The 14,442-nt window shown below is 42.8% G+C and overlaps 1 protein-coding gene and 1 pseudogene across 2 annotated transcripts in view; both read right to left on the bottom strand.

Annotated features, from left to right (window-relative positions):
* Positions 1-745, bottom strand: part of LOC310858330 — a 10,841-nt pseudogene extending 10,096 nt beyond the window's left edge. The window contains exons 1-2 of the transcript XR_014571044.1: positions 734-745; positions 606-626 (exon numbers count right to left, since the gene is read on the bottom strand). The product of XR_014571044.1 is annotated as an uncharacterized misc_RNA (transcript). The remainder of the gene's footprint in view (positions 1-605; positions 627-733) is intronic.
* Positions 1-14,442, bottom strand: part of fam83gb (family with sequence similarity 83 member Gb) — a 106,703-nt gene that overhangs the window by 6,799 nt on the left and 85,462 nt on the right. The gene's annotated exons all lie outside the window — the stretch shown is intronic.

Raw genomic sequence — 14,442 nt, 5'->3', positions numbered from 1 at the left:
TGGCTGAGAAGAATGGACAACTCCAAAATCAATTGGACCACATCCAGGAAGAACTGAGAACCAAATATGATCTTTGGTGGAGAGAGCAGGATAAACTGTTGAAGGATCTTCAGGGACTAGTTGCAGAAAGGGATGGGTTGGGAAACAAGAATAGAGAAATTCAAATTGAACTAGAACTTGTCCAGGAAGAACTGACATCCAAAGATACTATTTTGTGTATGGAGCAGGAGAAATTGAGGCAGGAGAGACAGGTACTAGCTAGAAAAATAGAGGCATTGACTCAGAAGAATGAGAATATCCGAATTGAACTGAACCGCATCAAGGAAGTACCAGACAACACAGACACTGCTTCCGGCACAGAGCGAGAGAAATGGGCAAAGGATCTACACACACTAGCTGAGATGAATGAGAAACTCTTAACTCGGCTGGACACTGAGGAGGAGAAATGGGAAAGCCAAACACGGGCACTAGCATTAGAAAGGGACGATTTGACTAAAAAGAAACGGCAACTTCAAAACCATCTGGACCTCACAAATAAAGATAAACAGGAACTAGCTTTAGAAAAGGAGACACTGGCTCAGAAATATGGGCAACTTAAAAGTCACCTGGAACTCGTCCAGGAAGAACTGAAGACAGAGCAAGAGAAATGGTGGAAGGAGAGACAGGGACTAGTTGGAGAAAAGGAGGCTTTGACAAATGAGAAAGGGCAACTCCAGGACCAATTGCACCTTACCCTGGAAGACATGAGAACAAAATACTCTATTTGGTGTACAGAGAAGGAGAAATGGTGGAAGGAGATACAAGAAGTAATCAGGGATAAAGAGTTTTTGGCTGATAACAATCTGCAACTCCAGAAGCAACTGGACCTCACCCAGGAAGAACTGAGGACCAAAGAACATCTTTGCATGGATGTAGAGAAATTGGAAAAGGAGAGACAGGAAATATATGGGGAAAAGAAGGCTTTGTCTAAGAGTAATGGCCAACTCCTGAAACAGCTGGAAGAACTCAGAAACAAAGATAGTATTTCACACATGGAACAGGAGAAATGGGCAAAGCAGAAACATGAACTAGCTGAAGAAAATAAGGCTTTAGCTGAGAGGAATGTGGGTCTCAAATATGAATTGGACCAATTTCAGGAAATATTTGAGACCAACGATGATGCTTTGGAAACGGTACGAAGAAAATGCCAGCAACTTGTTGGAAAAAAGGAGTCTCTGGCTGAGAAGAATTGTAAACTCCAAAATCAACTGGACCTCATCAAAGAGGAACTGAGAACCAAACAGGAAAAATGGGGAGAGGAGACACAGAGACTAGCTGGAGAAAAAGAGGCCTTGACTGAGAAAGTCCAGCAACTCCAGAGCCAACTGGACGTCACCCAAGATGAGAGACAGGGACTTGTTGGAAAAAAAGAGGCTTTGGCTGAGATTAATGAGAAACTCCAAAACCATCTGGACCTCACCAAGGAAGAACTGAGAACCAAAGACACACTTAGGCGCACAGAACAGGGAAAATGGGAGACAGATAGACAGGGACTTCTTCAAGAAAAGGAGGCTTTGGCTGAGAAGAATGAGGAACTGAAGAAACAACTGGCCCACAGCCAAGAAGAAACGAGAACCAAAGATACTCTTTGGTGCACAGAAGAGGCAAAATGGGGGGAGGAGAAACAGAGACTCGTTTTAGAAAGGGAGTCATTGGCTGACAAGAATGGGGAACTCCAGACCAAATTGGACCTCACCCAGAAAGAACTGAGAAACAAAGAAAGTGCTTGGTGTAAGGAGCAGGAGAAATTGGGTAAGGAGAGACAGGAATTAGTAGAAAACAATGAGGCTTTAAATCAGAAAAATAGTCATCTCCGGAACCTAGTGGACCTCATCCAGGCAGTACTAGGCACTGGAAGTCCTCCTTCAGAAGATGCAAGAGATATGGACCAAGAGAAGTGGGAGAAGCATCTACAGGGACTAGCTGGAGAGAAGTTGGGTCTGGCTGAGAAGAACGCGCAACTCCAAAACGAATTGGACATAATCCACTCTCTTTGGTGTATGGAACAGGAAAAATTGGGGAAGGAAAGACAGGGACTCATTGAAGAAAATGAGGCTGTGTCTGAGAGGAACGGGAAACTCGGGAACCAACTTGAACTAATGGAAGAAGAATTGAGAATAAAATGCTCTCTTTGGTACAAGGACGAGGAGAAATGGGGAACGGAGAGACGAGGACTAGTTGAAGAGAATGAGGCTTTAACTGAGAACAATGTGAAACTTCTGAACCAAGTACAAATCATAGAAGAAGAACTGAAAACAAAATACAGTCTTTGGTGCTTTGAGCAGGAGAAATGGGGAAAGGAGAGACAGGCACTGTTTGGAGAAAAGATGTGTTTAGCTGAGAAGAATGGGAAACTTCAAAACCAACTAGACATCACAGAGGAAGAACTGAAAAACGAGCAGGATAAATGGGGGAAGGAGATACTAAAACTAGCTGGAGAAAAGCAGGCTTTGACTGAAGAGATGAGGCATCTGCAGAACCAACTGGACCTCTCCCAAGAAGAAATGAAAAACAAATGTACTCTTTGGGAGAAGGAAAAACATCGACTAGTTGAGATTAATCAGAATATCAAGAATGACTTGAAATGTATCAATGATGTACGAGCAACCAACGACACTGGTTTGGGCACAGAGCAAGAGAAATGGGCAAGAGATCTACAGCGTCTAGCAGGAGAAAAGGAGTGTCTGGCTGAGAAGAATGAGAAACTCCAAAATGAACTGGAGTTCATCCACAAGGAACTGAAATACAAAGATACAATTCGGTGCACAGAACAGTTAAAATGGGTTAAGGAGAGGCAGGGTCTAGCTGGGGATAATGAGGCTTTGGCTGGGAAGAATGAGAAACTTCAGAATCAACTACAAATCACAGAAGAAGAACTGAGAACATGGTGCTTGGAGCAGGAGAAATGGGGAAAGGAGAGACAGGCACTGGTTGGAGAAAAAGTGTGTTTAGCTGAGAAGAATGGGAAACTTCAGAACCAACTAGACATCACAGAGGAAGAACTGAAAAACAAGCAGGAGAAATGGGGAAAGGAGAGACAGGCACTGGTTGGAGAAAAAGTGTGTTTAGCTGAAAAGAATGGGAAACTTCAGAACCAACTAGACATCACAGAGGAAGAACTGAAAAACAAGCAGGAGAAATGGGGAAAGGAGAGACAGGCACTGGTTGGAGAAAAAGTGTGTTTAGCTGAAAAGAATGGGAAACTTCAGAACCAACTAGACATCACAGAGGAAGAACTGAAAAACAAGCAGGAGAAATGGGGAAAGGAGAGACAGGCACTGGTTGGAGAAAAAGTGTGTTTAGCTGAGAAGAATGGGAAACTTCAGAACCAACTAGACATCACAGAGGAAGAACTGAAAAACAAGCAGGAGAAATGGGGAAAGGAGAGACAGGCACTGGTTGGAGAAAAAGTGTGTTTAGCTGAAAATAATGGGAAACTTCAGAACCAACTAGACATCACAGAGGAAGAACTGAAAAACAAGCAGAATAAATGGGGAAAGGAGAGACTGAAACTAGTTGGAGAAAAGGAAGCTTTGACTGAGAAGATGAGGCACCTGCAGAACCAACTAGACTTCACCCAAGACGAAATGAAAAACAAATGTACTCTTTGGGAGAAGGAAAAACATAGACTAGTTGAGATTAATCAGAATCTCAAGAAAGACTTGAAATTTGTTCAGGATGTACGAGAAACCAATGACACTGGTTTGGGCACACAGCAAGAGAAATGGGCAAAAGAACTACAGTGTCTAGCTGGGGAAAAGATGGCTTTGGCTGAGAGCAATGGACAACTCGAGAATAAACTTGAGGCCGCTCAGGGAGAACTGAAAACCAAACATACTCTTTGGTGCATGGAGCAGGAGAAATTGAGTAATGAGATACAGGAACTAGCTGGAGTAAACCAGGCTTTGGCTCAGCAGCTGGACCTCATCCAGGAAGATATGAGAACCAAAGAGTCTCTTTGGTTCACAGAGCTAGATGATTTGAGGAAGGAGACACAAGGACTAGCTGGAGAAAAGGAGGCTTTGACTGAGAAGAATGTGGAACTGCAGAACCAACTTGATCGCATTCAGAAAGAACTGACAACCAAAGTTGCTCGTTGGTGCACAGAGGTAGAGAAATGGGGGAATGAGAGACTTGAATTAGTTCAAGCAAATCAGTCTATGGCTGAAGAGAATGAGAAACTCCAAAATGAAATGCACCTCATCCAGGAAGAAGGGAGAAACAACAATACTCTTTGGCGGGAGAAACTCGAGAAGGAGAGACAGGGACTGGTTAACGACATAGACACTCCAGAACTCCAGATCCAACTAGACCTCATTCAGAGAGAACTGACAACCAAAGATACTTTTTGGTGCAAGGAGGCAGAGAAATGGGCTACTCAGAGACTTGAATTAGCTCAAGAAATGGACTCTTATGCTGAGAAGAATGGGCAACTCCAAAAGCAAGTGGACCTGATCCAGAAAGAAATTGTAACCAAAGATACTCTATGGAGTATAGAACAGAAGAAATGGGAGAAGGAAAAATATCAACTAGCTGAAGAAAATGAGTCTCTGGCTGAGAAGAATGGGAAACTCCAAAATCAACTGGACCTCATCCAAGAGGAACTGAGAACCAAAGATACCATTTTGTGCACAGAACAGGATAAATGGAGGAAGGAGAGACAGGTACTACTTAGAGAAAAGGAGGTGTTGACTAAGAAGAATGAGCATCTCCAAAATGAACTAAACCTCACCCAGGACATCACCACCGGCACAGAGCGAAAGACATGGCTAAAGGATCTACAGTCAATAGCTGGAGAAAGGGCTGTTCTAGCTGAGATGAATGGGCATCTTGAAGAAAAACTGGATCTCATCCAGGAAGAACTGAACACCAAAGACACTTTTTGGTGCAAGGAGCAAGAGAAATTCGGGAAGGAGAGACAGGCACTAGCAAAAGAAAAGGAGACTTTGATCAAAAGGAACGGGGAAGTCCATAAACAACTGGACCTCACCCAGGAAGACATGAGATCCAAAGTCTCTCTTTGGTGCACAGAACAGGATAAATGGGGCAAGGAGCGACTGGAACTAGCTGGAGAAAGAGACGTTCTGGCTAAGGAGAAAGAGTCTTTGGCTACTAAGAGTGAGCAACTCCAAAATCAACTAGACCTCATCCAGGAAGATCTGAAAACCCAAGCTACTCTTTGGTGTACAGAGAAGGAGAAATGGGGGATGGAGAGACAGGCACTAGTTGGAGAAAAAGAGGTGTTGGCTAATAAGAATGAGAAGCTACAGAAACAACTATATCTGGGGGCCAAAGATGTAGAAACAACTTTGAAAAGGGAGGCTTTTACTGAAACAAATGGGGAAAATGAAAAACAAATTGATTTTATCGAGGAAGAAAAGACAACCAAAGATCCTCCTTTACGCAAATGGGAGGAGGAAAGACCGGAAGTAAAGGAGACTAATGAGAATAATGTGCAACTCAAAGATGAACTGGACCTCATCCAGGAAAAACTAAATCTCACTCAGGAAGAATTGGAAGTAAAGGAGACTAATGAGAATAATCTGAAACTCAAAGATGAACTGGACCTCATCCAGGAAAAACTAAATCTCACTCAGGAAGAATTTAAAACCAAATATGCTCTTTGGTTCATGGAGCAGGAGAAATTGCAGAAGGAGAGACAGAGACTGTATGAAGAAAATGAGACTTTGAAAGAGGAGAATGGGCATCTACAGAAACAACTATACCGTATCGAGGAAGTACTAGATCCTCCAGCATTCACACAGCAAGGAACATTGGTGGGTGATCAGGCACAGGCACTAGCTGGAGAAAAGATGGCTCTGGCTGAAGAGAATGAGAAACTCCAAAATCATTGGAACCTCATCCAGGAAGAATTGAATCACACTCAGGAAGAATTGAAAACCAAAGGCGTGGAACAGGGGAAATGGCAGAAAGAGAGATGGGAACTAGCCAGAGAAAATGAGACATTGACAGAGAAGGTTCGACATCTACAGAAACAATTAGACTTTAAGGAAGGCCCCAAAGAACAGGGGAAATGGCAGAAAGAGAGATGGGAACTAGCCAGAGAAAATGAGACATTGACAGAGAAGGTTCGACATCTACAGAAACAATTAGACTTTAAGGAAGGCCCCAAAGATCCTCCGTCGCGCACAGAGCAAGAGAAAATGGCAAAGGATATACTTGCACTAGCTGAGGAAAATGTGGCCCTGGTTGAGAAGAATGGGGTACTCAAAAATCAACTGGACCACCTCCAAGATAAATGGCGCAATGAGAAACAGGGACTTGCTGAGGAAAAGGAGTCTTTGACTGAGAAGAATATGCAACTCCAGAACCAAATCAATGTCACTCAGGATGAACTAAAAAACAAAGATATTCTTCATTGTATGGAGCAAGACAAATGGTCGAATGAGAGACGGGGACTAGTTGGAGTAACAGAGGTAGTGAAATGGGGGAAGGAGAGACAGGAACTAGCTGAGAAGAATGAGCAACTACAGAAACTATTGGACCAAGCAGAGGAAGAACTCCGCGTGCAGCAGAATAAATGGGGGAAGGAGAACGAGGTCATCAAGAATGTAATAGAAAGATATCCTCCTTTATCCATAGAGCAAGATGAATGGGAAAATAAACTATCTGGAGAAAAAAATACTAATAGGCAACTGCAAAATCAACTGGCCCTCATCCAAGAGGAACTTAGAACCAAGCAGAAAAAATGGGAAAGGAATTGCCAGGGACTAGTTGGAGAAAAGGATGCTTTGACTCAGAAGAATGTGCAACTCCAGAATCAACTGTATTCCATTCAGGAAGAACTGGAAACCAAAGATACTCTCCAGCGCATAGAGCAGGAGAAATTGTTGAATGAGAGACAGGAACTACTTCGAGAAAATGAGACTTTGGCTAAGATGAACGGGAAACTCCAGAAGGAAGTCAATCTCATCCAGGACAAACTCCTGAAGCAAGTTAATCTCATCCAGGACGAACTACAAGCTAAATGTTCACTTTTGTCCATGGAGGTAGAGAAATGGGGGAAGGAGAGACAGGAACTAGCTGGAGAAAATACATCTTTGGCAGAGAAAAATGAGCAACTCCAGAATCAAGTATACCTCAACCAGGAAGAACTGAGAAACGAGCAGGATAAATGGGCGAAGGAGAAAAATCAACTAGCTGGAGAAAAGGAAGCTTTGACTATGAAGAATGAGCATTTAAAGAACCATCTGGCCCACCTCCAGGACTTAGTAGACGCCAAAGATCCTTCTTTGTCCATGGAGCAAGGTAAATGGGCAAAGGTTATACAACAAATATCTGGAGAAAAGTTGGCTCTGGCTGAGAAAAATGGTCAGCTCCAAAATCAACTCAACCTCATCCAGGGGGAGCAGTGCGTGGAGCAGGAGAAATGGGGGAAGGAGAGACAGAGACTAATTGGAAAACAGGAGGCTTTGGCAGAAAAGAATAGGCAACTCCAGAACCAACTGAATCTCACGCAGGAAGAGCATGTAGCAAAATATACTTGTTGGTGCATGGAGCAGGAGAAATGGGTGAAGGCAAGAAAGGAACTAGCTGAGAAGAATATCCATCTCCAGATTAAACTCGAAGAACTAAGCACAAAAGAAGCCAAATATGCTCTTTCATGCACAGAGCAAGAGAAATGTGTAAAGGATCTACAGAGATTAACTCAGAAAATGGAGGAAGTACTTGGAGAAAAGAAAGCTTTGGTCAAGACAAATGAGCAACTCCAGAATCAACTTTACCTCACCCAGGGAGAACTGAGAAACGAGCAGGAGAAATGGTGGAAGGAGCAACAGGGACTAGCTGAAGAAAATGAGGATTTGGCTAAGAAGAATGTTCAACTCCATTATCAATTGAAATTCATCCAGGAAGAACTGACAACGAAAGAGCTTCTGTTCGTTGACTTTAGCAAATTGATGAGCAGCCATGCAGAGGATCTGCGTATTGCAGTATTGCAGATTGAGAAATGGGGGGAGGAGAGACAGGATAAGGAGAGTCCGGCTGACAAGAATGGGCAATTCAAGAACCAAGTGGTATTCCAGGAAAAACTAGACACCAAAGATCCTCTTTCATGCACAGAGCAAGAGAAATATGTGAAGCATCTGCAAGGTCTAGCTGGAGAAATGGCAGCTCTTTCTGAGAAGAATGGGCTACTCCTAAATCAACTGGACCTCATCCAGCAAGAACTCAGAACCAAAGATGTTTTTTGGTCTACAGAGCAAGAGAAATGGGGGAAGGAGAGACAGGGACTAGTTGGAGAAAAGGAGGCTTTTGGCAAGGAAAATAGGAAACTCCAGAATCAACTATACCTCATCCAAGAAGAACTGAGAAACAAAGATGATCATTGGTGCATGGAGCAGGAGAAATGGGGAAAGGAGAGACAGGGAATAGCTGTAGAAATGGATGCTTTGGCTAAGAAAAACGAGCAACTCCATAGCCAGCTTTACCTCATCCAAGAAGAACTGAGAAATGAGCAGGAGAAATGGGGGAGGGGGCAGCAGGAACTAGCTGGAGAAAATGAGGATTTGGCCAAGAAAAACGGCCAACTCCAGAATCAACTATACCTCATCCAAGAAGAACTGAGAAACCGACATGATCATTGGTGCATGGAGCAGGAGAAATTGGGGAAGGAGACTCAAAGACTAGCTGGAGAAAATGAGAATTTGGTTAAGAAGACTGTACAACTCCAGTATCAACTGAAGTTTATCCAGGAAGAATTGTCAAAAAAAGAGCTACTGTTTGTTGACTTTAGCAAGGTGATGAGCAGCCATGCAGAGGACCTGCGTATTGCAGTATTGCAAATTGAGAAATGGGAGGATGGGAGACAGGGACTAGCTGGTGAAAAGGAGACTCTGGCTGACAAGAATGAGCTCGACAAGAACCAACTGGACCTCTTCCAGGAAGAACTATGCACCAACGGCCCTCTTTCATACACAGAGCAAGATAAATGTGTGAAGCATCTTCAGGGACTAGCTGGAGAAATGGCAGCTCTGTCTGAGAGGAACGGGCTACTCCTAAATCAACTGGACCTTATCCAGAAAGAACTCAGAACCAAAGATCATTTTTGGTTTACAGAGCAGGAGAAATGGAGGAAGGAGAGACAGGGACTAGTTGCAGAAAAGGAGGCTTTGGCTAAGAAAAATAGGCAACTCCAGAACCAATCAGACCTCATCCAGGAAGAATTGAGAAACAACCATGCTCTTAGGTGCATGGAGCAGGATAAATGGGGGAAGGACAGACAGGGACTAGTTGGAGAAAAGGAGGTTCTGGCCGAGAAAAATGGGAAACTCCAGAATCGACTTGACCTTACCAATAAAGAGCTGGGAAACAAAGATACTATTTTGTGCATGGAACAGGACAGATGGGGGAAAGAGCGACAGGAACTAGCTGGAGAAAAGGAGGTTCTGTCTGAGAGAAATGGGCAACTCCAGAATCAACTCAATGTCATCCAAGAAGAACTGGCAAAAAAAGAGCTTCTGTTCATTGACTTTAGCAGAACTATGAGCAATCATGCTGAGGACCTTCGTATTGCAGTATTGGAGGTTGAGGTAATAACCCAACTATTGTGAAGAAGGTAGGGCCCACACACCATTCTTTAGGTGAAGGAATACTTTATTGAAAAGAGAAACACGTTTTAATCTCAATGGATCCATGTCAGGTCAGTATAAACCTGGAATAAAGAAAATTGTCTGGTTTAGTGAGACGTATTTTATTTTGGGCAATTTTTTTCCTCATTTGAGTGTAGAGGGACAGGAAACTGGCTTTAGAGAGAACCAAATACACAAAGATGTGAAGCTCTCTCTTTGCCAGAGCTCTATATTAGAAATGGATAGCCCCTCATCTCAACAAGGGGACACAAAGTGGTGTTGCAGTGTACCTGTGGTAGTACCTATTACTCCTCTTTGTCTCCAAACAAATTCACCTGGATGAGAGTTTATGTGTATATTTGCTGTGTCTTTTGAATAACCTTAAATGTAATTCAGTTTAATTATTTTTTGGGGGGTTATGTGAAGTCTCGCACGGCATTAAAAGCAGGAAATAGTTTTCTGTTTCTTTTTTATCTGTCTCTAGATTTCTAGTGACCAGATTTTAGCGACCAGATTTCTAGCATCAATTTACAATTAGGCGGTAATTAAGCTATAGGCCAGGGGTTCCCAAAAGGTAGATCATGATCTACCAGTAGATCACAAAGGCTGTGCAGGTAGAAGACCACATGACATGCCCCTAAAGAATTATAATAAAAATATAAAAACAAAACCCCTCTTTTTGGCCACAGTGACTTGATTGATTGACATCAATAAGGGCCTGTCATATCCCTTCAAGGCTTCAAAATGTAGGGAAATTCTTTGTTTTCCAGAGTCAGTGGCATTATACAGTAAAGAACCCGAAAACCTACAACTTCCATACAGAATGGGAGGAAGGCTTTTCCCCCCTACTATTTCACTTTCTAAGTGTGTTTGTCTATATGTAACACCGCTATTCCAAACCTCCCTCAGGTTTTTTTTCCTTTTTTCCGGGGTGGGTCATTTTAAAAGTAGCTCTCAAGTCAAAAAAGTGTGGGCACTGGGCACCCTTGCTATAGCCTATCAAGCAATACAACAAAGGATCCCTTTCAACTGAAATCCCATCTAAGAACCACAGACTACAGTATCTCACCCGTCTCTGCTCAAGGTTGTTATTTGTTAAGCTGACCTAACATAGACCAAATCTCTTCCCCAGAAATAGCCGACATTGTTAGCTTGTAGATCTGCTATTTTTGGCAAATTAATATATGGACACTGGGGGTCGACTGGTTAAGCGGGCATCAAAATATTGATCTGGTATGGACTCTGTCTCAATTGCATTCTCCCCGTCACTAGTAATATCCATAGGTTTCCCCTTCATGAAAGGCGAGGTGAGGTGAACTAATTTAGTAGTATAAATCCTGTCCGATTGTATTAAATATATGTACTATTGTACTAATAATGCTAACAAAAAAAGTGATAGTATTTCTACAGTGAAGATAATTGACTAATGTCTGTGAGATCGATCGATTGCTCATGCCTTCAGCTTGCCTGTAGGCGGAACCGCAGCACCGTACTCCATTCAATACAAAGCTTTGAATGAGAGAACACGTCTGCGTATTGTTTCACATACTATTCTCCCCTGTTCCAGTTAAATATGTGGGGAAACGTTACTCTGTGGATACATAGTCTCATGCTATTTCTGCATGCATGGTTTTGTGTGTTTTAGTCGGGGGAAAGAACATAAATAGCCTTTGTAGTGCTTACTCACTGTGACCACAACATGTATATGAGCACTGGCCATGTCAGCAGACTGCACGTCACTGTTTGTGATGACGTCACTCACAGAAAAGGTTACGTTACTAAAGAGGGTTTGAGAAGATATTTAACTGAATGTTTTTGCACAACTCTGAAGAACAAGTGGTGCAGTTGTAATTACTGTTATTCTGTATTGCACTAATAGTTCATGGGTACATTTATGCTGGTTAAAGTCACATTACAAAGTCATTGGTGAAATATGCTAATGTATGAAAAGAAGACAAGGAATGTTATTCAAGTTAAATGATATAATTCATGTAGAGCTAAGCTGTTGGTTTAAAATACAATGAATGAAAACAGTTGAAATGATTTATATTAATACATGTTTACCTGCTACACACAGTATTTACCTCAGGGTTCTGGAATGTAAGCTATAGTTTAAATAAGTGTTATTATGGACACCTAACTACCTATACTGTACACTTACCTGGTTCTCGTCCTGTATCGTTGAGGATGATTTGTACGTACATTGATCGTGAAGATGCTGTATGTTGTTCTACTATTTGATACTTAATTCAATACAAAGCTTGACAACAAGTGAAGACAACTCACCAAAAGTGAAGACAACTCACCGGGGTGAGATGTCCGGTATTCTCGCAGCCACCCATAGGGTGCTCTTAGAGAGCGGTTTTGAAGGAGTCTAGGGATTAACATTTCTTAATGGATGTTGGTAGGGCGTTACACATTTTAGTGGCATAGGAGCAAAATAAATTTAACCCCTTGTTTAAATTGAGCTGAATCTGGGTTGCATGTGGTTGAACTCCCTCTGGTTGTGATTATTTGTTGACATTAAGAAAGTATTTTGATATATATGTACATGGGTGTACAAGGCAAGCTATAGAGATAGAGGGGTTACACCAAGGCCTAATCTATTTTCTCAAATGTGCAGTGACAAGAAGCTGTAGCAGGGCATGCCTATGAAATGGAAAGAACAAAGGCAGAATTAAAAACAAGTTCAAAGAAGGGTCTGAGGTCAAAGTCAATATTGACTGAAAAGGCCCTTAAAACAAGGCTCCAGACTTCCCAAAACAAAGTGGTCGGGCTACTACTTGGCCTCACTCCCCGAACCCACCCTCACCCCTGACCATTTTGACAGGCTGGAATGGCAGAGTACAGCATCTTGCAATGGGTCTGGTCCACAAGATTCACTACACCACTAAGATATACCCATGTACCTGTCTAAATACTTCCTTAATGTCAACAAAATCCACACCCACACCCACAAACCATGTGTGAGATTCGGCACAAACAAGGGACTAAATTATTTTCGCTCCTATGCCACCAAAATGTGGAACGCCCTACCAACAGTCATTAAGACATGCGAATCCCTTGACTCCTTCAAAACCGCTCTCTAGGGCACCTACGGACGGCTGCAATTCAAAACTGGCACCCGTAAAATCTGAATTCCCCCACCCTTTTCCGCTCACTGTTTATGTTATTTTCCCAGATTACCTCCTTTTATGATGATTTTCCTGTTTTTGATTGTAAAGAAGTGTATATTTGTACGTCTCTCTCTATATGTTCTGATGAATTGAAAAGGGTGGACCCTATTGTAAACAAGTGTAATGCTTTATGGTGTCTTCCACAGTTAACAGCTTTTGTATTGAGTTGTAAATGTAGGCCTACTGTAATTCTCCAAACTGTTAATAAATGGTAAATGGTGCATTTATATAGTGCCTTTATCCAAGGCGCTTTACATAGATTGTGCATCAATTCATGCACCCATTCACACACACACACACACACACACACACACACACACACACACATTCATACACTGATGGCAGCGGAAACCTTGCAAGGCACCAATTAACCAGCTTACCAGCACATCAGGAGGGGTTCAGTGTCTTGCTCAAGGACACTTCGACACTGACTCTGGGGGAGCCCGGGTTCAAACAGGCAACCTTGCGGTTGCCATCCAGCCACTCTACCCCTGAGCCAACCAATCAATCAATCAAACAAACCCATAGGTGACAACGTTTTAAGATAATAAACCCATGAAGCTGTTTATTTAAGTGGTGAAATTGTTGATTTTATCTTCAGCTGGTTTGGGATTGGGATCAGTTTATCTAAATCGGAAGTTCGCTTAGAGAAGATGGTAATAGAGCACCGAAGTCTGACGTCACTTTCAGTAGAGGGCGTCAGTCCCCAGGTTCATGTATTTGTTTAGTTGCATTGAAATCACCATAGGAGGAGTTTTAGATTGATTCATATAAGAACTGTGTTTGAAAAATAAACATGTCATCCCGGCCGCTTCACTCACATGGATATGAAGAATCAACTGACTGAGAGAAAACGCTAATGTTACTGCTGCTGAATTAGTTAGATTTTCGCTAGAAGCAGACTGTATCATATATGAGTGACTGACTGTTGCAAACGATACAGAGACACCTCCCTGACAATAACGCCGAGACAGCTTGTTTATTTTTGGACCACAACGCTTATAGTAGACGATATTAAGATCACCCCATGTTATTCTCCATAGAGAAACTACTTCCGTGAACCAGGGGAATCGTCGGGATGAGCGAGTTACGTCAGGACTTCGGTGCTCTATTGTAGTCTTCTTACGTTCTGCACGTTGCGTTTCTGTCCTGTGGCTGTGACTGTCCCTAACGCCAGGGCTCCACTGGGCGCGTCTGCGGCGCGTCTGCGGCGCGTCTGCGTCGCGTCTCCGTCAGTGTCGGGAATGTGCCCTTTTAATCAATGGAGGGTGGCTCCACTGCCCGCGTTGCGTCGCGTCTCCGTCACCATAAAATTGAACCGGTTCGTTTTTTGACGCACGCACGCGTGACGCACGCGTGACGCAACGCGCCCAGTGGAGCCCTGGCGTTAGAGTATATATACTCTATGGACTGACTGTCCCAGTCGGAACTACAAATGAAAGCTATTGGCTACAGGCGGACACCGTCACCACCATAGAACCAGAAGCGATTCTCTATTTATTCACGGCGCCTCATGTCTTTACTTCCTTTCTCCCTTGTCTTCCTCAAAGACTGGACGTTATTTGGACGATCGAGTAGTAAATAATGTATTTTTTTTCTGGGTCGTAATGCTACACAAAAGGTGACAAAATAGTAAC

The sequence above is a fragment of the Protomyctophum parallelum genome (genome assembly GCF_964188405.1).
Source record: "Protomyctophum parallelum genome assembly, chromosome: 5".
Classification (NCBI taxonomy): Eukaryota; Metazoa; Chordata; class Actinopteri; order Myctophiformes; family Myctophidae; genus Protomyctophum; species Protomyctophum parallelum.
This window is presented reverse-complemented; position numbering and strand designations above follow the sequence as displayed.